The sequence below is a fragment of the Caretta caretta genome, chromosome 4 (genome assembly GCF_965140235.1).
Source record: "Caretta caretta isolate rCarCar2 chromosome 4, rCarCar1.hap1, whole genome shotgun sequence".
Classification (NCBI taxonomy): Eukaryota; Metazoa; Chordata; order Testudines; family Cheloniidae; genus Caretta; species Caretta caretta.
Window position 1 is genome coordinate 90233337 of NC_134209.1, and position 26769 is coordinate 90260105.

General features: G+C 45.2%; 1 protein-coding gene and 1 long non-coding RNA gene across 3 annotated transcripts in view; one reads left to right on the top strand and one right to left on the bottom strand.

Annotated features, from left to right (window-relative positions):
• The window catches only part of STOX2 (storkhead box 2), a 238048-nt gene that overhangs the window by 19229 nt on the left and 192050 nt on the right, over positions 1–26769 (top strand). The gene's annotated exons all lie outside the window — the stretch shown is intronic.
• On the bottom strand, positions 13558–23373 carry LOC142071774 (uncharacterized). The gene is made up of 3 exons (XR_012667966.1): positions 23295–23373; positions 15247–15470; positions 13558–14282 (listed from the first exon to the last, which is right to left on the bottom strand). It is a non-coding gene; the product is annotated as an uncharacterized LOC142071774 (long non-coding RNA).

Here is a 26769-nt window from a genome sequence, read left to right on the forward strand (position 1 = left end):
GCACCTGCAAGTGGTTGGTTGGCACATCTTATACATATAGAAAGGAAAAGAAAATAAATAATGTCCTGATGATGCTTGGCCAGATCGTTCATTATATTCATGTGTACTACAACAATAAATGATTCTGACCCAAATGCTGCATTCTTAAAAGGATAAAAAAAATGGAAAGATTCTGGACAATCTGCCTCTCTCCTTCTCCCCCTTTTTTAAGAATCAGGATTCTAGTTCTGCCTCCAGGCTTCTCATGAGCCCATGTATGAATTTGGATTATGAACATACTATGCACGAGTGTACACAGTACACTAAATCTTTGTTAATTGAACTTTAGAGTTGTCTTTGGATGTATTTCAAGAAGGATAAGTGGTATGTCAAGGTTTTAGTATAAAAGCTGTTACAAAGATACTGTACCCCCTTTAAGCAGTACAATGCAATTATTTGTTACCAAAGCACAACCTACAGAGAAATTACTTTCATTTGCTTCTTATCACAAAACACAGCAGAATTCCAAACACACAAGTCAAACACTGTATCCTTTTAGCTTAACCTTGTGTTCTGCTAGCAACTGATTAACAAAGAGAACACTTACTGTATCCAAATCACTTCTGCTTTTCCTTAAAAAGTTTATATAATTGAGATATACTTCAAGATACTGAAATATCCATACTCTATTCTTATTTCTGTATATAACCTTAGTTTCTGTGATTTCATTAATGCAGACTTTTAAAATTCATTTCTTACTGCACTTAACACCGTAGGGCTCAATCACGAACTGGCCTATGCACTTGTTCAGGGGAGTAAGGACCCTATGCAGGCTACCATATCATTGTCACAACAAAAGAGAGGAGAGCAGGTAGCCAGAAGATTTTAGCTCAACTCCTTGTCATTCCCTTTCCTTTTCCACCCCCTCACCCCCCAATTGTGCATACCAGCCCAACTAGGCTGGTGAAGAGCAGGGAATAAACTGCTCCAAGATAAGTGCTGGTGCAGATTACTTCTCCTTCCTGGAGCAAGAGGGAACCAGGGAGCAAATTGTGGCTGAGTAACAATTTGGTCCCTATTCTGCTTCTGGGGCAGTGCAACTGTGCAGTATCCCTTCACTTAGGGTAGATTGCAAGGTGCGAGTGTAGTATACTGTTTACTTAAAGTTATATGTACTGTAATGTTAAACCAAACAATATAATAAAACATAAATTAGGGAATGAAATGAGTAAGCAATAAGATTCTTATGACTGTGATTTAACACTATTGCAAACTTTAAATATGTAGTGAAGCATTAGATGCTTAGTGCTTCCAATACATTCAAGGTGTGTGTTTAAACAGCACAGTTTGAAGTACCTTATTGGGACTATAAAATGGGCATTTCATCTTTAAAAGAGTTTTTTCTGAATTCCTATTCAAAGTACAACTCCTTGGAACACTTTAAATATGAAAAATTTATTTTGGCTCTTATTGTCTGCCTTCTTGTCCACTCTTTAACGTCTACAGTTAGAATGATACATTTTTTTTATACTCATTTTATCCTAATATACACAAAATTTCCATATAAATAGTCTTCAAAATCTGCGTTTCCTTTAAAAAGACCAGTTTGTGTTTGGTCACCCTTTTATGATATCGCCTGTTAGGTTTTTACAATGCTTGGAAGACATTAAGCCAAAATGAAAAGCAGAAAGATGGCATAGGAGGGGAGGCATGTCCTTACTATAAAATGGCCTATTTGTGACTCCTCGTTTGTTTGGCACATTGATCTTATGGCTGTGTTAAGATTGTGATTAGGTGTCCTACTTGTCTGAACTCTGTGGCAATGCATAATTAGCTACGTGGTTACAAGGCTGAGTTAGCCAGCTGCAGATGAGAATTTTAAGGTCTATATTAAATAAATGTAGCAAATGGAAGGCAGCGTCCAAAATATATTGAGTATCACTGACACTTTAGTTGTTAATTGCTTTTTTAAGGCTGCTAGTATGCTGATAAAATCTCAGAAAAGAGTCTTAAATGATTTAGTTTCCAAAATTGAGTTTAAAATTAGCTTCACTGCTCCTGAGCACCCTGCCAACTTCATGGTTTGACAAATTTCGTTTTTATTATATAATCTTCCCAGTGTCCATGTGAAAAGACTCTCACAAATGGCAAGGGAAACTGACTCTCTACTGCAGGAGACACAGTGGAAATGACCCGGCAAAAAGTGCTGTCAAAAAAACAAAGTAAACAAATTGGAAAAACTAGGGAAAAAAATATTTCAGTTCTTGTAACAATACTGGGCAAAACACTTTCAGACAGAAATTACTTTTAAAAAGTGACAGTGACAATTTTAAAATCATGGAATCTCATCTTTAATGTCTAAAATTTCTTCACTATGAGTTTGAATATTTTGAGGAGAATGTTGGGGAGGGAGAAAGAATAGGAGACTGGCCAGGTTAGTTGTGAGGTGAACAAGTGCTTCGCATGTGTTTTGATGTAATGCAGCAGCAAGTCTGAAAGCTGCCAAACCTATTTAAAACACAAAATTGCCCATCTTGTTTCTGGTTGATTACAGTATTGATGGTAGTTGTGTTGCTACATTTGCATTCATCTTTCTGAGAATTCCTCAGAATGTCACTGGGAAGCTGGGACATCAATTTTCCTCTTTCAGTCAACCAGGTATGTGGTCGAAGGTGGTTAGAAAGAAAGAAAACATGGTGTAGGACTATGGGGTGTTAGTTTTCTTGATGGAGTTTAGTGTGCTAAATATCTGTAAGTCAGAAGATTAAGGTGACTTGCAATTGGAGTTCTTGTCTCTTTCACTTAATTTTCATTATTTGAGCAAATCGTGGAGACCTCCTAATGCATTCCCTGAACTTGGGTGGCATTTTCAGCATCTTGGGCACAACATCCCTGAATCATCACATAGTTTTAAGCCCATGCATAACTTCAACGTGCCTTGACTGTGGGAGTATTCCCCTGCTTAAATTTATGAATACCATATGTTCTGTTTGTCTGTTTACTGTATGAAAGGAGGGGATTAATTCAAGAAGAGGATGCCTGCACTTAGACAGGAAAGGGTACAATGGTTTCATATAGCCATCCACCTGCCAATACTTAAGAGACAATGCAGGAGCCATTCACTTGATGTCTTACCTCCATCCCCCCACCAAACTCATTGGACATGCTTTTCAAGTGGTATTGGTGTCCTGGTTTGTAAACACAGAAGAACCAAAGGAGCCTGGGAACCTGAGACAAAGGATCCTGGGAGGGGTGGGGAGGATAAGTGATTCCCTTTCTAGGGAGAGAGCAGCTGTTTGGGAGAGACAGTAAAGGGAGGCCTACCTAAGGCATCTGCCAAGGGATGGCAAGTCTCCAGGTAAGATTCTCTGTATATAGACTGGTTTAAAAAAACCTTTATCTCTTACATTATTATTTGTTCCTACTGTTAAAATTAAACAGTATTTTGATTTCAGAAGGCTGTCTGACCACTGTATTCACCATTGGGCACAAGCTCCCGAAAGGAAGAACTGCAGATACCACACTCAATTGGACCTGCTAGGCAAGCAGCATAGGTTCATAGGTTACTGTAGCCCATGGCCTGGAGTGTGGGAGAATCATAGGGTTCTGCTCCAAGAGGTGAAGGCCCAAGGCCTGGCACCTGAGAGTGTACACTTGGAGAGACTGGAGAAGGTTAAGAGGTGCAGTTAGCCCTGTAACTGTGTCCTGGTAGGACCACTGCTAGATCAGGGCCAGTGTTCTAATATTTTCTTTCCTGATGTGGTCATTGCTGTTCATTTCACTTCTGAAAAATAAACAGCAGAATATTGTGTCCAGGGTGCTGAAGAGGACATTAAGAATATGTGGAAAAGTACAATGGAAAAAAAGTTAACCACTTCAGTTGCAGTTATCCCAGACCCTTTCCCTGTGTGGATATTTGACGCCTTGACTGGGTCATTTTTCATCTTCAGCCAGCCATCTTACAGTAGTAACATTGTAGGTTTTTTAGCTGCTCTTTTAACTTTTCATATGTTCCTTCACTGGGAGTGGATCTGCAAATTTGAAAACTATAGGGAGGTACATATCCATAGCAAGGTGCCTCCGTTATTTCTTTTGATCACTCATTTTGTACTATATTGAAAGGGTGAAGGTTTTTAGCCAAAAAAGGTGGAACTTTCTTGTCAAGTCCAGTCTTGGACTTTCCGTTTCTATGGTATAATTACCAATTGATCTTTGTAATTTTTTGGGTGTGAACGATGAACAGATACTGCTCCTGAATGAAGCTAAGGTTGAAAAACTGCTAGAAAGCCTGCAAAGATGTGCTCTGTGATTACATTTCAAGGATATCATGGAAGAAGAAAATACTTTGCTTTCAGAATCAGCGGTTTCATCAGTGTCCTGCTGTGATGCTCTGGACCTTGGGGGTACACCCTATACTCCCATGTTCATCTTTATAAAATGATTGTGTGGCATCCAATGCAAAGTTTGTCATGTTGGGTGTCTTCGGAAGGCTCATGACGCACTGAGCACAGTTGTTGTTATAGTGATGTTATAATAATTGTTACAGTAATGTTATAGGTTTATAATTTCATGTTTATAGTTTTGAGGCTGAAAATGTATCCTCATGGCTTAAAGCAAGCCCATGCAAAAACTCTCCAAGAACAGAGAGGCAGTTCACCTCTCGTCAGGGCATGGATGGGACAAACCCAGCCCAACCTCACAGGAGCAATGGACACTGGCTTACGCAGCAACAAAAGAATCTGCTAGACTCTTGAGGGAGTCACCCCCCCCCCCCTTCCTTTGGTCAGTTTGGAACTGCGATGAGGTAATGCTCACCTGACTCGGGGGAGGGGCAAAGCCAAGAGGAAAGAAAGGACATGATAAAAGGGGGAGACATTTTGCCATGCTCTCTCTCTCCCACTTACATCTACAGACCCTACCACCACCACCATCACCACACGACTGAAACACTGATCAAAGGGGAGAGCCAAGGATTGGAGTGGCCTAGCAGATCACAGGTCCAGATAACACCAGAGGGGAACGTCACAGCTAATAGATAGTTTCATTCAAGGGAATATTTGACCTTAAAGAACTGCAAATCAGTTTCTACTTGCACTCTCTGAGAGGAGCATGAACCCTTTCCATCTTGCTGCTTTTGGTAATGTTTATCTTTACGTTAGAATACTTATTCACTGTTTTTAATTATTTTAGTCCATTCAGTACCTTGTTTCCTACCTCTTCCTTTAACGTGAGGCACGTCAGGTCAGAGGGAGAAACTCATACACTAATGCTGGCTAATCACTATGTATTAATCACCTTGTGACAAGGTAGAAGGGAGCTTTGCAAGCTCCAGTGCCTGTGGGGTTAACTCAGACCCCTGAGTAATTAGGTGGACAGATAAAGCGAAGGGGAAATGGCTCTGGCAGCGGCTACTGAGGGGGAAGTGTCCTTTCCCATGGACAGATCTCTGGCGATTGAGACCCACTGTTCTGAGGGGCTTGCCTTCGTTTATGAATCAATAAGAGAGAGATCCAATGAAAGGAATTGAAATCCTGATGCTGAGTGGTGTTCACCTTCTTTATCTGGTGGTTCTGACAACCAGCCTATACACCTGTTTCCAGTATTGATCAGCATATTTCGCATTTGCTCCCGTTAGCATGAGAAACAACCACACAATGAATTCAGTACCTCAAAGACTGAAGTATAAGGTGAGCTAGCCAATTCTGTGTAGAACTGGTATTGCAGGCTGTGCTTACCTTCCAGAAGTTTCTAGATTGTAGCAAAACAAGTCTCCTAACAATTCACACCAGTCTAGTCAACTTTTTATGATAGTTGATTTCACCCACTAGCCACATTCCTCTCTCTAATTACCAGTGATAACATCTCCCTTCCTCTCTTGGTTTCTAGGCAATTCTTTAACCTTATTGTTTTCTAATAGCCATAATAAGAATTTGTAAAGCTTTTTAGAATAGTTAGTTTTCACTAAATGAAGTTACACTAATGTTTCTAGGATTATATGTTAAGCAGCTGGTTTGCTGTGACCACTGTCTATCAGGCTGACCTGTATTGCCTGCCTCATTGTTAGTTAGTCATGCTCACCCACTCTATCATATCCACTTGTTCTTTGCAGTGTTGTTACAACAGTGTTGATTCCAGATATTAGAGAGACAAGTTTGGTGAGGTAATATGTTTTATTGGACCAACTTCTGTTGGTGAAAGAGACAAGGTTTTAAGCTTACAGAGATTTTTCTATTGGTCCAATAAACATATTACCTCACCCACCTTGTCTCTCTAATATACACCTGTTGTCTCTGGTCTATTATTTGTATTGAAAGCTCTTTGAGATTACCATCTCTTGTTATGTGTTTGTACAGCTCCTAGCACAATGAGGTCTTGATCCACAGTTGAGGTCATATTGTGCTACCCCAATACAAATAATTTTAATGAAGTTTATATAAAAGTTTTTAAAAAATTACTTCAGAAGGACAGCTGTTCAAAAAATGAAAACAAACAAAAAACATACCCCCCACAAGACTATTTTATTAAACCTTTGCCCAGATCCCCAGTAGGTTTGAGTTTTCTGTTTTCTCACAACTCAGGCTAAGGTAGTCATTTAGTGTTGCACTCAGGGATTAGCTTTCCTGTTGAATATGCATTAAATGCATAATTCTGTTTGACTCTAGAAATACTTTTAGCTTGCAAATGTGCGTTTTCCAGTATGCATCAGTTTGACTATTCACCCAATACCTTGCAAGTTGCTGTCTTTATTTTTCTCTTTGCTGTGGTTATACATTAGTAAAATGGGTAGTATATCTTTAAAAAGTGCCACAGGATCGATTTGTGTCAGGAGGCTTGAGAGTTGGGTTGTACTGCTTCAATTTGAATTATTTAGCTGGCCCTATGTCACATAAACACTGGCAATAATTGCAGTAGTGCTTTGCAGACTGGTAATGTATCATGTGTTCCTCTTGCTAAACTGCACGATACCCTCAGTCATATCATGTACTAATTGTATGTCTCACTGGCAGAGTTACAGCACTGGCAGTTTACAGCACCGCTCAGAGAGCGCTGAAGGAAAACCGCTGTTGTGTGTTCACACTGTCAGCTGCCTGCACAATAGCGTGTTCACAGTTGCGGCACTTGGCAGCATTCGGAGTGGTGCACTATGGGCAGCTATCCCACAGAGCATCTCTTCCACTTCTGTCGCTAAGAGTTGTGGGCAGGCAGAAGGGGTTGCGGATCATCCTGGGTCCTGTCCCAATGCCCTGTGATGCATTGCTTCACATCCCAGCAATCTTTGTGTTTCATCCGCATTTGGTGCTATCTTTCAATGGTTTGTGTACTGCGTGCTCTGCCTTTTCGGTCCTCAGGAATGCATCCTCCACTGTTGACCAATATGCTGCTCGCTTGGACTAACACGTCACGAGTGGCAGTGGAGTTATTCCTTTAAACTACAAAGGCAAGAGGAGTGCGACATGGATCTTGCAATGTCTAGTAGCTACGACATGAGATTGCTAGTGGCATTCACGGAGGTGTTGACCACAGTAGAACGCCTCTTTTGGGCTCGGGAAACAAGCAGTGAGTGGTGGGATCACGTCACCATGCACATCTGGGATGACGAGCAGTGGCTGCAGAACTTTTGGATGAAGAAAGTGAGCTGTAGCTCCCAAACACTTATGCTCAAATAAATTGGTTAGTTGCTAAGGTGCCACAAGTCCTCCTTTTCTTTTTGCGAATACAGACTAACACGGCTGCTACTCAGAAACCATTTATGGGACTGTGTGATGAGCTCGCCCCAGCCCTGTGGCGCAAGGACACGAGAATGAGAGCTGCCTTGTTGGAGAAGCGTGTGGCGATGGAACTGTGGAAACTGGCTACTTCAGACTGCTACCGATTGGTTGCTAACCAGTTCAGAGTGGGAAAGTTGATCGTTGGACTCATGTTGACAGAAGTGTGCAGGGCCATTAATCGCATCCTGCTCCAAAAGACAGTGGCTCTGGGCAATGTGCATGACAGTGTGGATGGCTTTGCACAAATGGGCTTCCCTAACTGCAGAGGGGCGATAGATGGCATGCATATTCCAATTCAGGCACCAGACCACCTAGCCACTGAGTACATTAATCGGAAGGAGTATTTCTCAATGTTTCTCCAGGCTCTTGTGGATCACTGTGGGCGTTTACATTTACATTTACGCAGGCTGGTCCAGAAAGGTGCATGACGTACACATCTTTCGGAACACTGGCCTGTTCAGGAAGCTGCAAGCAGGGACTTTCTTCTTGGACCCAGAAGATCACCATAGGGGAAGTCGAAATGCCCATTGTGATCCTGGGAGACCCTGCCTACCCCTTAATGATGTGGCTTATGAAGCCACACACGGGACACCTTGACATCAGCAAGGAGCAGTTCAACAACAGGCTGAGCAAGTGCAGAATGACTGTTGAGTGTGCTTTTGGCCATTTAAAGGCCCGCTGGCACTGCCTATATGGGAGGCTGGAACTGGCCAATGACAATATTCATATGCTTATCGCCATGTGCTATATGCTCCATAATATTTGTGAAGGGAAGGGTGAAAGCCTCACTTGGGGCTGGACTGTTCAGGCTCAGTGCCTGGAGGCTGCATTTGAACAGCCAGAGACCATTAGAAGAGCATAGTGTGGGGCCGTACGAATCAGGTATGCCTTGAGGCTGCAATTTGAAGTTGAAAGCCACGAATATTTGTTGCTATTCTCGGGAGTGCAGTGCTTGTAATGTTAGGAGGTGACTGTGGTTGGTGCAGATGATGCACTGTGACGGTGTAAGAAAATTGCCTGTTGCTTTGCAGGGCTCCGTTTGCTTTCAATTAACAGAATAAAGATTGCTTTCAAACCAACACAATTCTTTTATTAAAAAACAACCACCAGAGGAGGGGAGAAATGGAAAAAAAAAAACCCCATCGGCACTGAGGGGGTTGAGGGAAGGGAGGCTGCTAGGAGGAGGTGGGGTCCCAGGATGGTTAAAGATTTGTGTAGGTCCAGTTATCATATCCAACCTTCTCCTTTGGAGTATAGTGCAGTGGGTACTGTACTTCAGCAGGGCTAAACTGCAGAGGAATGGGTGTTGAGGGTGCTGGGAGTCCGCAGGGCTAGACGGGGCAGGCTTGGTATGCAGCGGGTACAGACTGGAGCCAGGAGGTTGATAAGAGTGTGTTGGCGGTGTCTGGGGGACGCATGGGAAAGAGTTTTGCGACAGTGGCTGCAGGGGAGGGCGGGTGCAGAGCTGCTCGGTTTGCAGTGCTAGTAGCACCTGGATCATATCTGCTTGGTGCTCCATAATGTTTAAAAGCTTCTCCATGGCTTTGTTCTGGTGCGCCGCGTTCTTCTTTCGGTCCCTCTTCTTGCTGTCTCGCCCCTCCTTCAATTCTTGTTTTTCGGCTGCAGAGTATATCCTGACCTCACGCAGAAAATCCTCTTTAGTTCTTCGTGGATGCTTTCTCATTCTGCGCAGCCGTTCAGCCGGCGATAACAAAGGTGGAAGTTGGGCTCCCAAGGTCCTATCTGTGAAGCCAAAATGCAACATTTTACAGAAGCACTATTGTTTGAAACACAGAGACCACTGACTCAAAACGCCACCACTATTCCAGGGGTGGGCAAACTACGGATCGTGGGCTGGATCTGGCCCATCAGGGCTTTGGATCCAGCCCGTGGGATTGCCACCCCGTGGTGCTGTGGGCCCCGTGCTGCTCCTGTAAGCAGCCAGCACCACGTCCCTGAGGCCCCTGGCAGGGTGCGGAGGACAGAGGGCTTCGCGTGCTGCCCTCGCCTGCAGGCACCACCCCCTGCAGCTCCTATTGGCCGGGAACGGTGAACCGCAGCCAATGGGAGGTTCGGGGGACGTACCTGCAGGCGAGGGCAGCGTGCAGAGTGCTCTCTGCCCCCTCTCCCCCAGGGGTCGCAGGGATGTGGTGCTGGCCGCTTCTGGGAGTAGCATGGGGCCAGGACAGGCAGGGAGCCTGCCTTAGCCCCGTTGCACGCCCTGGAGCCGCTCAAGGTAAGTGGCACTGGGCCAGAGCCCACACCCCAAACCCTACCTGCACCCCAGCCCCCTGCCCTGAGCCCCTTCCTGCACACCGCACCTCCTCCAAGACCCCGCTCTCCCTCCCACACGCCTGCCCCAGCCCTACATTCATGGCCCTGCATGCAATTTCCCCACCCAGATGTGGCCCTCTGGCCAAAAATTTGCCCACCCCTGCACTATTCACATACAGTAACTCCTCACTTAACGTTGTAGTTATGCTCCTGAAAAATATAACTGTAAGCGAAATAATGTTAAACGAATCCAATTTCCCCATAAGAATTAATGGAAATGGGGGGGGGGGGGTTAGATTCTAGGGAAACTTTTTTTCATCAGACAAAAGATTATAGTTACACACAGAGAGAGAGTGAGAGAGAGTATAAGTTTTAAACAAAGAATTTAATACTGGCACCAGCGATGATGATTGTGAAACTTGGTTGAGGTGGTGAAGTCAGAGGGTGGGATATTTCCCAGGGAATGCCTTACTGCTAAATGATGAACTAGCGCTCGGCTGAGCCCTCAAGGGTTAACTCGTTGTTAATGTCGCCTCACACTCTACAAGGCAGCTCAAATGGAGGGAGGGGAGACAGCATGGCAGACAGAGACACATCCTGTGTGTGAGAGAGAGATGCGCATTGCTTCTTTAAGTACGCTGACCCCACTTTTAAGTACACTGCCTTCTTAATTTAATCAGCAAGCTGCTGCTGTCAGGAAGCTCCGTCCTGAGCCCTGTCTAGTGTCCCCCCTGCTCTATGGAAAGTGGGTAAGTGGGGTGCAGGAGCAGGGGGGCCGGGGACACCCTGACATTAGCCCCCCTTCTTCCCCCACCCTCCCCCTGCACAGCAAGCAGGAGGCTCCCAGGAGCAGCTCCAAGGCAGAGGGCAGGAGCACCACATGGCAGTGGGGGGAGGGACAGCTGAATCGGCAGTTGGTAGCCTGCTGGGCAGCTGCTGCACAGGGAATTTAGGGGAGTGGGGAGCTGATAGGGGGGCTGCCGGTCCACCCTGGTTCCAAGCCCCCACCAGCTAGCTCCAACGGGCTGCTCTTCCTGCAAGTGGTGGACAAAGCTGGCGGCTGCCAAACCAGTTATAAGGGAGCATTGCACAACTTTAAACCAGCATGTTCCCTAATTGATCAGCAACGTAACAACAGTGTTAACCAGGATGACTTTAAGTGAGGAGTTACTGTACCTGTCACTAACTGGCTGACCCCAGGCAAGCACACATGAGCCACAAGACCCCCCCCAAAATGGTGAGTAACCGCAAGGGAAATCAGTTTTCCAGGACTGTACTGTACACTGGGCTCGTGGCTCTTGGGGAGAGCCAGCACTGGGGAGTGGGCTTATAATCATTCCTGTCCCCACATTTTTCACAGGCTGTGTTCATTATGGAAGATATCTTGCTGCTGAAGGTGAGCACGGAATCAAGGGAGGGTCTTCTCCAAGACTGTGGCTTCCGCCCTGGCCCTTATGCAGCTTGCCTATGTGCAGCTATGGTCCTGTGTCCCCCCCCCCCCCCCCAATTAACAGCAGAGTGTCATGGGAAAGTTACCCTTAACGTGGCAAGAAACGAAGCAGCTCTGCCAGAGAACCTGCAGCAGCGGATTGCCCAGTATCTCCCTGAGAGTTTCCTGGAGATCTGAGGCAGATTCCCAGGAAGTGAGGGAGTCAGTCAGCACCCTGTTCCACCGATCAGACTAGGCATGTGGTGTTACATGCATCATACAGACACAAGCTTGCTTTCTGCAACCCTCCTACCCACAACAACTCGCTTCAGTGATTCCCAAAATCAGAGCCACTTATCAGGGGCATTGTCTCCTGTGCGCTTTGCCAAGATCTGACAGCTGTCACTGGCTAGCCTCTGGGGTAGAGAAGAGCTCCTGGCTGCACGCTCTCTGACCTCAGTTGTCCTTTGCCTTTGGGTCCCCCTTCCCCTCCCCCTCCACATCCTCGTCCAAGATTTTTCTCCTCCTGGCTCGGTCCACTCTCGATGGGCACATGAGCCACCGAAATATCCACAGTGGCCTTCACAGTATGGAGGTGGAGTCGCCACCGAGTATCACGTCCAGCTCTTTGTAGAACCGGCACCTCATGGGCGCAGCACCAGAGCAGCAGTTTGCCTCCCACGCCTGTGGTAGATGTTCTGCAGCTCCTTCACTTTGACCCTGCACTGCAGTGTGTCCTGATCATGGCCCCTTTCTGTTATACATCGTGAAATCTGTCTGTAGGTATCATAATTCCTATGGCTGGAGCACAGCTGGGACTGGATAGCCTGCTCTCCCCAAATGCTGATGAGGTCCAGCAGCTTGGCATTACTCCAAGCGGGGGATCGCCTGGTGCGTAGAGCTGGCATTGTTACCTGAAAAGATGCACTGAGGCTACTGCACGTGTCACTGAGCAAACAGGAAGAGGACTTTCACAATTCCCAAGGAATTTAAGGGGTGGGGAGGATGATTGGTCATCTCAGGGCAGGGCAGTAGAGTTCAAACTGATAACCAGAGATGCGAGAACAGACATTGTGGGATGCCTCCCAGAGGCCAATGGCAGCACTGTAATCGACCTGGGTGTCTACATTGGCACTGTGGCGCTGTACCCCCAGAGGCAAAAACTTTACGCCTCTCGTTGGGTGGTTTTTTGAAGGTGCTGCAACTGTGCAGTTTCTGTGCGCTAAGTGGCTTGGGAGTGTGTATACCTTGGGAGTTACAACACAGAAAGCTGCTTTACTGTGCAGAAACGTGCCAGTGTAGACAAGGCCTGAGTCTAGTACTGTGTATGTAATTTCTCATGCATTTCAGTCTTTTCCTAATTGGGCAGCTGAAGGAAGAGAATGAGAACTGGACCTCAAATTGACCTTTCACTTATGGTATCCTATGCATTCCTAATGATCTATTTTTGTTCTATATGCACCGCTAAGCCTTACTAACGCATGCAGGAATTAGATCTACTCCTGTCCTGGAAAACTGAGAGCAAAAGGGAGAGTTTGTTTTTTCTGAAACCTAAGGTGCTATCTTCCAGGTGATTCAGATTTCTGTCATCAATAGGCTGTTAACTTTTTCTTGGATCACCTGAGATGTGGTACTTTCAGAAAATAAGTTGTCTTTCCAAGCCCTGATACTGCAGGGACTCTTCATGGGGCTTTTAACCTCCTGCCTCTTAAATACCTTTTTGCTGTGAATTTAATAAGTATAGGTTTTGCCTTGATCCATAATTAACCTTTCTTCAATTTTATCTTTAAAAGCCTGTGCATACATATAACAGCTCATCTTCACTTCAGTGGTGGCTCTGTGGCAGGGCCAAACTGCAGTCTGATGAAATGTGAGAGAAGGTGCTCGTCCTACATAGACTGTGGGTATCTTCTTTCAACCTGCAGCCCTGCTGCCTGTCTGTTGTTGACATTAGTCTTCCTACCTATATGGTTCCCACCTTTCATTGTTCTCAAGGAATATTACTAAAATGTCTGCCCACAGTTTTTGCTAGTTGTCCCTGACTTCCATTTTCTCTCCCCCACTTCTTTGTGTCACTTCTTTGAGTGCAAGAGAGGAGACTGTCCATTTTCAAATGGTATTTTTATATTCTAGTTAAGATATTAGTGGAAAGCAGTCTGTTGCTTCTCTTTGCCAGATAAGCAGGTGGCAGGAAAGAAGGTTATTTTTTCATGCCCTCTTTTGTATTTTATTCAGTTTCTCCTCTTTTCTATCTCTTTCAGAATTGATCTTTGTTCTTTTCTCCCATGCCCTTCCTGCATTACAGCTTTTACCCAATTTGTAACCTGTTAATTGTACAGCAAGCTCTAACTATGATAATACTTGTTTAGTAGCTGGGGCAGTCAACAGCTTCATACTTGCAATTGTCTTCCTCATTCAGTTCTTGTTTTGCTGTGTAAACAGGACTTCTTAACTGTGCCTGACTGCCCATGTACAGACTGACTGGTCCTCTTTCCTTGTATTTCTCTGTGCAGTAGGACAACAGTGTGCACCACCCGACACAGTGTTCTAAGTGCATGTTTTCTGGACACTGTCCCATTCTGAGGCAACGTGGGATGGTTTTCCAAAATGCACAGATACAAAAATGGCTAGGCATTGCACTAGGTGTGGACTCTCAAGCTTGTTGACACGTAGTTTTTCTACAAAGCAAGCATGTGGTCCTGGCTCAGCGTTGTTTTGTTGTACTTGTAATGTAGACAGGCCCTGTCAGGGTCTTTGATTTCCTTTTACTCTGGTGTTGTCTTCTGTGACATCTTTCTTCTGACAGGTTTCAGAGTAGCAGCCGTGTTAGTCTGTATTCGCAAAAAGAAAAGGAGTACTTGTGGCACTGTAGAGACTAACCAATTTATTTGAACATAAGAGCATTAGAGTGCAGGACAGGCTTACAAAAAAGTGTGAGATTACACCCCCATCCCACCAGTGTGTGTGGAGAGGGCCAGCTTGTGACAGCCAAACCATTAGATATTTTTCCTAGGTGACATTCCTCTTGACATCCAGAAAAATTAAATACCTGGGCATTATGGTTGTGAAAATTTTTAAAATCTGGTCTGTGTGAAAACTGGTACAAAGATGTGGGCTTGAGTTTGTAGACAATAATAGTGGAAGTAAATAAGTGTGACCTACTTAGCACACCCTATTTCAGGGAGTGTTAACTCTGAAGCCCAGTGATGACAACTTAAATGTCAACATTGCTACTTATGTTGCTACTGAAAAACTGTCTGAAAGAGGAAGGGTCATAATTATGAAAATTGCACATTTTCTAGGAATGACATAACATTTTGGCATGTCAGGTGCATGGAGTCTTTAGGATAACATTTGTTCCCCCTTCCCCTCCCCCACAGAACCTTGACCACCATCAGACTTGAGGTGTCTCACAGGGCATTGCTCTACTCCTGCTTTCTCCCTGCAGAAACTGCAACTTCCATGGTTGTCCCTTCACCGTGTCCTTTTATTTTGTCTCCTCCACCCTTTTCACAAAAAGCCCTGTGCAACAGTCCATTTACAATGTTAACCTAGCTTTTGGCCCTCTCACAAGGGCCTGAGGGGAGCAGAGGTCTCCCTACTCTGAGCCTTTGTGTGGCTAGGCTCAGCTAGCCCTGTTCCTCCCTCTTTCCCTTTCTTGTCCTTCCTGTGCCTCTATCAGCCCTGGGCTGATGGGGTAATTGGCTCAGCCAGGCAGTCTGATTGACCGATTACCCCCATCAGCTTTCTCCAGGAGAACTAATTAATATCTGAGTGGTCACAGTGCAGGCTCACCTGTTTGCACCCTGCACTCTGTCACAGTGTGGCTCTTCCATCTTGTGGAGTTTCTCCTGTTCCTTTGTAGAACTGCAGCATGCTGGCAAAGCAGAGCATATTCCCAAGTCCACCTTTTCCAGACTCTGTTCTTCTCCATGTACATCATCAGTTTTTTTGCTGCATGACTGCCCTGTCTCGCCTTTTGGGCTACTGCTAGCCTTGACTCCTGCTCTTTGTGTCAGCTGTGTTTTAAAAGAAGTGGTAGAATAAAAACAAAACAACTTTCTACTGAGGCCTTAGAATCTTAAGTATAATCAGGTAGAAAAGTTTTATAAGAACATCATGCAAAAATTCAATGTGTTCTACATGGTAAAGCTTAATGTATGGCAAGCGAGGAACTGGCATACAGTATGTTTACAAAGATTTACAAAATCTTTGCATTTTTCTTGATGGTATAATTTATGCAACAGATGCCTCCTAAAATATCCATATAGATACATAACATTAGCATTTGCAAGCCCAGACAGTTAAGTCTAAAACTTCTTAAATGTAGGATCAACAGTTGTCTGTCTATGGGGAGTTAATGTATTTTTACTCTCATCACTACCGAGTGGCTAAATGGATTTTTGCTCCGATTTCTCTAGGCTTAGGCCAAGTACCCACAAATTTCAGCCTAAAAGGTAGTAAATGTTCTAAAACATGAGCATGTGGAAGAGGAGGGGCTAGAACAGAAACTGGCACAAATTAACATCTAAGCAGTTGCCTCCTCCTTAATTTTCAGCTTTCTAGTGTTTTCCAGCTTGTGCTTCACCTGTAATATTTAAAATTGTTTTTCTGTTGTTAATTTCCAAGATATCTAATAATGGGTGTGTGTGTGTGCGCATGGGAGGGGTTTGTGTGTAGATCTGTCATACAAATAATTTCCTTCTGTATTCACCACATGTTACACTGCTCTCCTTCTGATGACTAATTTGAAAACAGTTTTTACATCTAGAGAATTCCTCAAGAATTTACAGGAAGACTCTGAGATATATTCTTACTTGCACCACATAGCTAGGAGACTCACGGAAACCTTAGATTTGATGCAATTATGTCTTCCCTGTGGTGGGTCATGTCACGAGTTTTTCCAGGTCACAAGTGATTAAAGTGTGCCAATCAGCAGTTTGACTTCCTTAAGTAGAGAGGGCAGAAATAGTTGGTAGTACAGCCAGTCTCTCTAACTGAAATCCAGCTGGCTTGATGTATTGGCTTTCCCCCCTCCTTGCCTCTGAGGGGCTGCAGTTTGAATTCACCATTGTCAAGTTTCATGGGGTCACAGCACTGGTATGCCAGCTATTGTACTGCCTTTGCTCTCCTTTTACAGACTCACCATTTATTTCATGAGGACCAGAAAAATGAGTCTGTGAAGTTGTATCCATCACTGAAAGAAAAACAATGAGACCTCTCCATAGCTATAAAATTGCAAGATCTTCTAGGAAGCCAATGATTTGTGGTTACTGGAGGCACATTACAAAATGAGTTATTTATTACAATTGCCTCTCAAAACAGCCTTCTACTCTCAGCTCACTCATGGTCAGAGAGCCCATGGTGGTCAGAGGAAATGCTGCAAAGACCCACTGAAAATGTATCTCAAGAAAACTGATGTGGACATCACAAGCTTGGAGTAGCAAGCCACCAACCCACCCCAGTGGTGCAAGTAAAATCCATTTCTTACTGATACTAGGGGCAGGGCGGAGGCCACCAGCTAAGGAGGGCACATGACCCTCCCACCCATGTGACCCTCCATGTGAGTCCTCACCGCCCCAGCCTGGGGCCTCCACGCTCTCCCCATCCCCTCCCCGCATCTATCCCATGTTGGGGGGTGGTTGGGGGTGGGGGGAGGAAGCTCTGTCTTCCTCCTGCTGTGCAGGAGACTTCGGGTCAGGGCTCTCCTGGGAACTGCAGCGGGGAAAGGAGCAGAACCCCAGCTCTGCCCCCTGCCCTTCCACAGAGCTGTGTCTCCATCCTCCCTCTGTGTACCACAGCAGCAGCCCCACCAGAGGACAGAACTGGAGGGGCAAGGCTGGGGGCGGTACAGCCGCCGGAGGAACTGCCAGTGTTCTGCTCCTTTCCCCGTTGCTGCCCCTCCTAGCAGGGAAAGGAGCAGAACTCCCAGCCCTCTCCTCTGCTGGGGCTGCTGCTGCAGTACACGGACGGTCTCCGTGGAAGGACAGGGGGCAGGACGGTCTCCGTGGAAGGACAGGGGGCAGAACCCCCAGCCCCTCCCCCTAGCCTTCCTCCAGCGGGGCTGCTGCTGTGTCTTTCTGGTACGCCATACCGGCTATAATTAGCTTACCGGTACGGTGTACTGGAGTGTACTGGCCTGCTTGCACTACTGATGGCATCACATCCTCTGTCAGGCAGTGGCCTGCTTCGAGGAGAAGCGCCTTGCCCTCAAAGCTGAAAAGAGAGAGAACTTTTTCCCAGCGGGCCGCTGGCCCATCAGGAAATGTCTGTACCTACTGTGGGCGGATCTGTGGTTCCAGGATTGGACTCCTGATTCATCTCAGGACCCATATGTAAATCTGTGATAGAGATTATCCTCGAATCAAAGGACCGCCAATGATGATCATTTTAAAAACTGGCTTTAGATTGCAAGCTCCTTTCTTAGAGCACCCTTGGTTCAACATCTAACAGGCTTGAACCCATGGGCCCCAGACTTTGCAAACACCTATGCAGCTACAACTTTGTTCAAATAAGTAGTTCCATTGACTGTAATATGACTATTCATGAGTCAAGTTACATGCTTATGTAAATGTTTACTGAATCAAGGGCTTAAAGTGTAAGCACCCAGAGCAGCATTTGAGTCTCTATCACTGTACTTTACTATTAAAAATTGAGATGAAACTTCTTTTCATCAGTTTGTGTAATACAAATGGAACAAAGGAACAAAATTAAAGACTACCAATAAACCCTGCAATTAGTCCGGTTTGCAAGAGAGAAGCTGCCCACTGAATTGTTGTAGAATGCAAAGTCTAGTCAAGAGTGAAGTTGATTCTTATTAACGTCTTTCATCTTGTGTTTCTGTTGCGATTTCAAAATTCAGTGTGGAATAGGAAATTGTGCTGGAAAATAACTTGGCATCAAGTAGTGACAGTTTTTTGCTGGAGTTGGGTGATCTGCAGTAACATCAGTTATTTAAAGTAAATATTAAAATCAACCAATCAAAATGGTCACTCAGGTCAAACAATCTTGCAATTATTTGCCAATCTTAGAACAGTGTATTTGGCTCAGTGTAGTAATTAATAACATCCCAATCTTGCCTAGCTAATTCAGAGAACATCACAAAGGGGAATATTTGGTGAGAGGGCTTTTTATTCCAGTATATAATGCAGTGGTTTGATGATGCTTGTTTCTGGCAAGATTTTCTTTGCAAATAATTTCGTATTAGGAAGCTTGAGCTTTTGACTTAACTAGTTTATTGTAATATGGGGAACTTTTTATCGAGTTATTTCTCTAAGTCAGAATGGTTTTTATTTAAATTGATTGATTAATACTCTAAAATTAACCAGAAACTGAAATTTATCCAAGGTACTCTCTACAGATGACTGAGCTGCTTGCTTCTGAAAAAAACAAATCTTGGCAGAACCTCTGATCTGAACCTGAAACTTACAGCATTACCATAAGCTTTCCACACTTCCTCATACCCTAGTTCTGGGCTGTGCAACAGACAGACCCTCTAACTCTCTCTCATAAGGTTTGTGGCCTGTGCTTACCTTTGAGTAAAATATCAGTTCATCTTATCCCTGTTGTCCCTTGGACTATCTCATCTCCTTTCACCACACCCTGAGGACTTCCTGACTGGAACATCTCTGAACACAAGAACAGCCATACTGGGTCAGACCAAAGGTCCATTTAGCCCAAGATCCTGTCTTCTGACAGTGGCCAATGCCAGGTGCCCCAGAGAGAATGAACAGAACAGGTAATCATCAGGTGATCCATCCCCTGCCGCCCAGTCCCAGCTTCTGGCAAACAGAGACTAGGGACACCATCCCTACCCGTCCTGGCTAATAGCCATTGATGGACCTACCCTCCATGAACTTATCTAATTCTTTTCTGAACCCTGTTATAGTCTTGGCCTTCACAACATCCTCTGACAAAGAAATCTTGGGGAAGGATTAGGAAAGGAGAAGCTGATCTGAGGTCCAGTGGAAATTTTAGATCTGCTGGGTGTGTGGGTGTGCCAGAGAGATAGTGTTAAAAGTGTGGTGGGTGAATGAGGTTAGAGGCCTCTGCCCCTGGGTAGGTGTGTGCAGGTTTGAGGAGTAGAGGAAAGGTTTTGGATGAGTATCTAATGTATGGCTTCTTAACCAACCCTCTGAATCTCTTGGGCCATACCCTTTGCTAGCTGCAGTTTTGGTGACATCACTTAGTTTCATTCTTGCAGCCACTCTCCTTGTTCTCATTCTTGATATCCATCTCTGTGGCTTATTCAGACTACTCTGAATACTTCTAAATGCAGGTCCCTGCTTCAAGATTTGTAACATGCTCATTGTTAGTGTATGCAGGAAAGTATGCAATAGAGAGACTTTGGATATGCCTGTATTTTAAAAATATCTGCATTTATTTTACAGATGCCTACAAGAGCAAGGTTATATTCTATTAAAGTAAAATAAAAAAGGATGTACACAATAACTGCATGCCAGGGGATTTTCTATTTTAGGCTTTCATCCTTAAGAAAATTAGAAATTACAGAAAATAATCCTAATGTCAGCTCTTATTCCTCTGCATGATCCAACTGGCCCAGCCATATAAATCAATAACAGAGAGACAATACCCCCGTATAATAAATTTCTAAGTTTAAGAAAAGCTGATGCAAATCCAAAATGTTACAGAAGGACAACCCCTTTGTTCTCTGAAATATACTAAGATGCCATCCCCTAAAGAGACCACCAAAGGCAGTTCTCATCAGTGGGAGTTATAAAATATTCTCAAACCCTTGTCCTCCCTTGGGATTATCATAAATGTTGGTTCCAATTCTGGTACTAAATTTTAGGTTCTTAGTTGTCTGAAGGTATGTCTAAGCTGCAATAAACATCCCACAGCAGTGGGTCTCAGAGCCTGGCTCAGCTGACTTGGGTTCATGCCAGGGGGCTAAAAGTAGTAGTAAAAAGAAAAGGAGTACTTGTGGCACCTTAGAGACTCACCAATTTATTTGAGCATGAGCTTTCGTGAGCTACAGCTCACTTCATCAGATGTTTACCGTGGAAACTGCAGCGTCTGCTGCAGTTTCCACGGTAAACATCTGATGAAGTGAGCTGTAGCTCACGAAAGCTCATGCTCAAATAAATTGGTGAGTCTCTAAGGTGCCACAAGTACTCCTTTTCTTTTTGCGAATACAGACTAACACGGCTGTTCCTCTGAAAAGTAGTAGTGTAGATGTTCCCACTTGGGCTTGAGCCTGGGCTCTGAGACCACCACCCTCTCTGGGTTTCAGAGCCTAGGCTCCAGCCTGAATGGGAATGTCTACACTGCTATTTTTAGCTGCGTAGCATGAACTGTGTGAGCCAGAGTCAGCCGACTTTCTGATTGCACAAAACCAAACACCCATGCCCTGCCCCTGCACGCTTCTTCTCCTCCATCCCCTTCCCTCCATTGCTTTCTCTCCCCCACCCTCCCTCACTTTCACCAGGCTGGGGCAGGGGGTTGAGGGGGTGAGGGCTTTGGCTGGGGATGCAAGGTCTAGAGTAGGACAAGAAATGAGAGGTATGGGGTGTAGGAGGGGGCTCTGGGCTGGGGTAGGGAGTTGGGGTGTGGGCTCTGGCTGGGTGGTGCTTACCTCAGGCTACTCCCGGAAGCTGCCAGCATGTCCGGCTCCTAGGCGAAGGGGCCGGGAGGCTCTGCATGCTGCCTGTGCCCGCAGGCAGGGGCGGCAAGTTATATGGGCCCATGGTGCCCATGCTCCAGGAATATTCAGTGCCCGAAAGCCCGGCTCCACCAACGTTTGGGGTTCAGTCTCTCCCCCAGCCTTGCCTGTCACCTCCGCGTGCTTCCCGCAGAGCATCTCCCAGCACCACCTGCCACCCCCGGGTGATTTAAAAGGGCTCAGGGGCCCTGGCTGCCACTGCCACCACTGGCAGCACAGCGGGGCTAAGGCTGCTTCCTGCCTGTCCTCGCTCCACTCCACTCCCCGAGGTGGGCGGCATGTCTCTGCGGCTCTGGGTCTCTGTGCACTGCCCCTACCCTGAGCACTGACTCTGCAGCTCCCATTGGCTGGGAACTGTGGCCAATGGGAGCTATGGGGGCGGTGCCTGTATGCAGTGGTGTGCGGAGACTCCTCGGCCCCCCCGCCTAGGAGCCGCTGCCAGAGGGATGTGTGAGTCACTTTTGGGAGCCGCCCGAAGTAAGTGCTGCACCCCTTATCATCTCCTGCACCCCAGAGCCTGCACCCAAACTCCCTCCCAGAGCCCGAAACCCCTTCCTGCACACCAACCCCCCATCCCACCTCAGAGCCCGCACCCAGCACCCAAACTCCCTCCCAGAGCCTGCACACCAAACTCCCTCCCAGAGCCTTGGGTGGAGGTGGGGTGGGGTGGATCCATGGGACTTGGACTCATGCTGGGCACCACCAAAAATTATACCAACCTGCCACCCCTATCTGTAGGCGCCGCCGCTGCAGCTCCAATTGGACACAGTTCCTGGCCAATGGGAGCTGCAGAGCCAGAGACGGTGCTCTGGGTGCGGCAGCATGCAGAGCCCCCATGGCTGCCCCCCAAGCCAAAAGGACATGCCAGCTGCTTCCAGAAGCTGCGGGGAGCCAGGGCAGGCAGGGAGCCTGCCTTAGTCTCACTGCGGTGCTGACCAGACTTTTAGCAGCCTGGTCAGCAGTGCTGGCTGGAGCCGCCAGGGTCCCTTTTTAACTGTATGTTTGGGTCAAAAACCGGATACCTGGCAACCCTATTGACCTGGGCTCTGAGACTCTCTGCTGTGATTTTTTTTCTTTTTTCTTTGGTCATGTAGATGTACCTTTAGTGTCTTGGTGGATTTATTAAGGAGGAAAAATGGTCTTGTTGTAACCAAGGACTGGAATTCAGAAGACTGGGATATTCCTTCTGGCTCTGCCACTGACTTTTTGATGTGCTCATGGTCACACACTTACTCTCTGTTCCACAGTCTGCCCCCATCTGTAAAATGGAGATAATACTTAATTCCTTGGCCTGTATCCTACCTTTGGTGTTCTTAAAAAACAGAGCTCCACATGGGATTTAATAGCGAGCTCTAATTAAAAATCAATGGCACTCTGTGGTTCCTTGTTTTTAAATTACTGGAAGATCTATGGATTGAGGACATCATAGAAATGTAAAGTGATCTTAAGAAAAGGGTGGAAAAGCCTGTCTGTTCTGGTTAGTGGATGTAAAATAATGGAAACCATATTCCCATAGATAAAATTCTCATCCTCCAAAAATCACTTGTTGTATCCTCAAAAGGATGATAAATATTTTAGCATCCTGAAGTTATCAAGAAGTCAGTGATTAAAATAAAACCTCCTTTACTGAGAGAGTGAGAGAGTTTGGCCTTCAGTATCCACAAAGGTACAACACTATTACTTGTGATGGGGCAATTGTGGCATTCTGCCAAAATTTAGTAAAGACTTAATGAAAAGAACAAACCTTTGACTCTGAATGAGGTCACGTGTCTGTAAAGATGTAAATTAGGATCACATTTTAGAAGAGGAGAGTTTTACTAATTTTAACAAATACCAAGTGTCTATTAGCTGCCAAGCAAGCTCTGGAGAGGGTATTGTGTCTAGCGTAATGAGTAAAGGGAAATAGTCATGTGAGGCAGGAAGTGTATTGGGCCTCTGTCTCTGATATTTTGGTAGTTGTTTGCAAAATTTCGCTGGCTAGCTTTTCTGGGTCTTGCTATTGTTCAGTGGTGATCCAGCTATTGAACACAGTGGCATGCTATAGAGGTGCATTTATAGTGTCTGTATAAAAACTCCATAATCTTCCTGTGAATTATTTTCCTTAAACAAATTAAAGGATTTGGACTAAGTTTTATATCACAAATAACGGTAAAAATCTTACCTTGAGCACTGTAAGGAGGAATTGGAATTTTCAAGACAAAACCAGAAACCCAAAGAGCATCTGCTCTGTACAGATCTCCAGCAGGGAAGGAAACCAGCTATGAGTGCAGAAAAGTTTGTTGTTGAGGAAGGGAAAGGGCTCAGTTTCTCATAACTGAGAGGAAAGGGTGTGAAATCTGGTAATAATTCCAGGAAATAATGAACATTATTGTTTATGTTCAACCACCTACTACGAAGTATGTGGAAGTAAACACAGAAACTTTTTTTGAAACTGGTCACTAGATTGTTTCATGCCTCAGTATTATGTGACATTGAGGGAGAAAATCATAATATGGCATATAAAAAGGATGTGGCCAGAAGCCTTTTCTCTTGAGAGGGAAGAGAAGGTGAATGAAGTTTTAATGATGAACTGCAGAAGTGTGAGGTTTTGTTTTGTTGAAATGTTTTAGGCTCTCATGATGTTAATCCAACATGAAGGCAAATATATTCGTATCTTAAAGCAAAGTAGCTATACTAAAACTTGCTTCTTCCTTCACCTACCTGCTACCTGACTTCGGGGTTCTGTTTTCAACAACACTACTTTCTTTTTACACTCATCCCTCTAAATGTGAGCAAAACTCTTCTTCTTGATCTCCAGTCTAGCTGCTGACCTTTCCACTTCACTCAGCCCACTCTCACCAGTTTATTTTTTTTAATGATCTTTTTATGGGCATATCTCAGGACCTGTACTTCTTTGTCCTTCTCCTTGGCCTCCCCTCCTTTTAACACTAAACACTCCTCCCCTCCCCCCCTCCTGGTTCTCCTTCTGCCTCTCTAGTTGTTCCTTCAGCAGCTGCTTTGGCAAGTTCTTGCTATTCTCCTTTCTTGCCATCCATGAAGGTTCCATTTGGCGCTTTCATCACCGGTCCCTCTTCTTTCTCTACACCACATTGCTGCTAACATGCTACACCATATTGCTGCTAACATCAGCTGTTTCGATACTGACTGCTCACAAGTCTACCTCTTCACTCCTGACTTGTTTCCCTCCATGTTGTCCTGCATTGCAGCCTGTCTTGTGACACTTCTTCTTAGATGGCTCACTGACAACTTAAACCGCACATAACCAAAAGTGAAATCCTCTGTTTCCCTTTAAAACCCTCTTGACTTGAATCATAGAATATCAGGGTTGGAAGGGACCTCAGGAGGTCATCTAGTCCAACCCCCTGCTCAAAGGAGGACCGATCCCCAACTAAATCATCCCAGCCAGGGCTTTGTCAAGCCTGACCTTAAAAACTTCTAAGGAAGGAGATTCCACCACCTCCCTAGGTAACGCATTCCAGTGTTTCACCACCCTCCTAGTGAAAAAGTTTTTCCTAATATCCAGCCTAAATCTCCCCCACTGCAACTTGAGACCATTACTCCTTGTTTTGTCATCTGCTACCACTGAGAACAGTCGAGAGCCATCCTCTTTGGAACCCCCTTTCAGGTAGTTGAAAGCAGCTATCAAATTCCCCCTCATTCTTCTCTTGCCCATGTCACTCTCATTGTTGACAAAACTATCCTTTCTGTCACTCAGGCGTGTCTGGGGTTCCTCTTCACTTTCTATCTCTCCTTCACTCCATATATCCATTGAAACCTGCTGCTGCATCCTCCACAAAGCTTCTAAGTATCCAACCTGCTCCATCTTTACAGCTCAAACTTTTGTACAGGCTCTAATCATCCCCTTTCTTCACTACTGCAACTTCTTCCTCCCCACTGGTTTATCTGAGGCATACAGAGTCCTCTACTAGTTCTTAGTAGCTGTGGTTTGTATGATCATCTTCCTTGTCTGGGGATCTGTCTGTCACAGTTCAGGGCAACTGCATCTGTATATCCCCACTCTATAGTCCTTCAAGGGCACGCACCCTCAGGCTTCTGGCTCCCCTGGCCATCACCTCTGTTTTTCACACCCCTGAGCAACAAAAGTTTTGCCGACATAAGTGCGAGTGTAGACATGGCCTGTCACTCTTGGCTCTCCCTCTCCACCTCCTCAAATATAAACTGCCTGTCCTCCCGTTCAGGGTCCTGCATATCTCCACTCCCAACAGCTTATCCAGCTTTGTCTCAGTGTTGCCACCCCCTCTGCTCAGGTAAAGATACTAGTCTCATTGCTCCTTCTGTCTACCTCTCCCACAATCTTCTCAGTCCCCCCCCCCGTCACTCCCCCCCATGCATGGAACAGTCTTCTTGACCTGGCACACAAGGTCATTACCATCTACACATTCAAATACTTTCATCTACATGCTTTCTCTGAATATCAATGTAATCTTTATAGTAGGAACCTCTGTCTGTCCTTCCACATGCCAACCCTGTTTCATTGCTCTCTTAGTTCTGTCATTGTCTAAACTTGGAAAGAAAGCTGTTGAGATTAAGGGCAGTGTTGTGTTGTAAGGTGCCTAGCACCCTGCTGGACCTTGTAAAATATTTATTATTACCTCCTATGACTCAGTTACATTCCCTGCCAGTGCATTTTAAATTCTTACAGCACCATACACAGGAAAAAAAATTGCAATTTGGAAACAAAATCACAGGAACACCTGTGTTTATGTATCAAGGTCATAGCAGCAAACTAGACATTGCTAGAAAAACATAATCCTTATATCCACTTACCATGCATAAACTTACATCAAATATTGACAGTGTCACTGTGGCTCAGTTGACTTCAGACCATCCTATAAATAATAATATTTAATTCAAGCCCAGTAATAGGATTTGGGCTGCTACCCAATGCTGGTCTTCAGTGTTGCATGAATAGTTACCAGAGTAACACCCTGTATGCTACCATCCATGGGCCAGCCACAGGAGGGTGACAAAGTCACATGCATATTTTATCTACTGCATTGTTTTGCTCTGTGAATACCTGAAATTATGGTCTCTGCAGGGATTTTGAGTCTCTTGAAACCTTTGTCTTGCAATATGTGTACTTCCCAAGGGAATCTAAAAATCAGGTGCCAAACCAAAAATATCAATAGATTTAACTTTGTTGGAATTGGAGATAGCAGGAGAAGACTCCCACCACCCAGTTGCTGCTGTCATTCCCTGGAGTATTTGAATGAAGAAAACCACCTTCCACCAGAAAGGACGGGAGAGGTAGAGCAAGCCACCTTCTGAAGTATGCCTGTACTACAGAGAAGGGGAGCAGCCAAAGGGAGTGAGGATTTCAGGGTTTATGAAACACTTGAGGTGAGAATGGTGCAGGCCAAAAAATGGTTTCAGTGGTCACTGCAAAACAGAATTTGGAAATATAGGGCTGGAGTCTTATTTAAACTTAGCCCCTTTACAGTTGCAGAATGGTGGAAAGAGGTCCTGGTTTAAATTAGAATCATGGCCATTGTGTTTCATTTTTATCTGATGCAATGTATTTCAGACCTAGTTTGGCAAAGCCTTCAGGAAAGGGAATGCATAGGGGAAAAACACAGAGTGACTGGGCTCACTTTCCTTTGAGTGTTGAAGGAAAT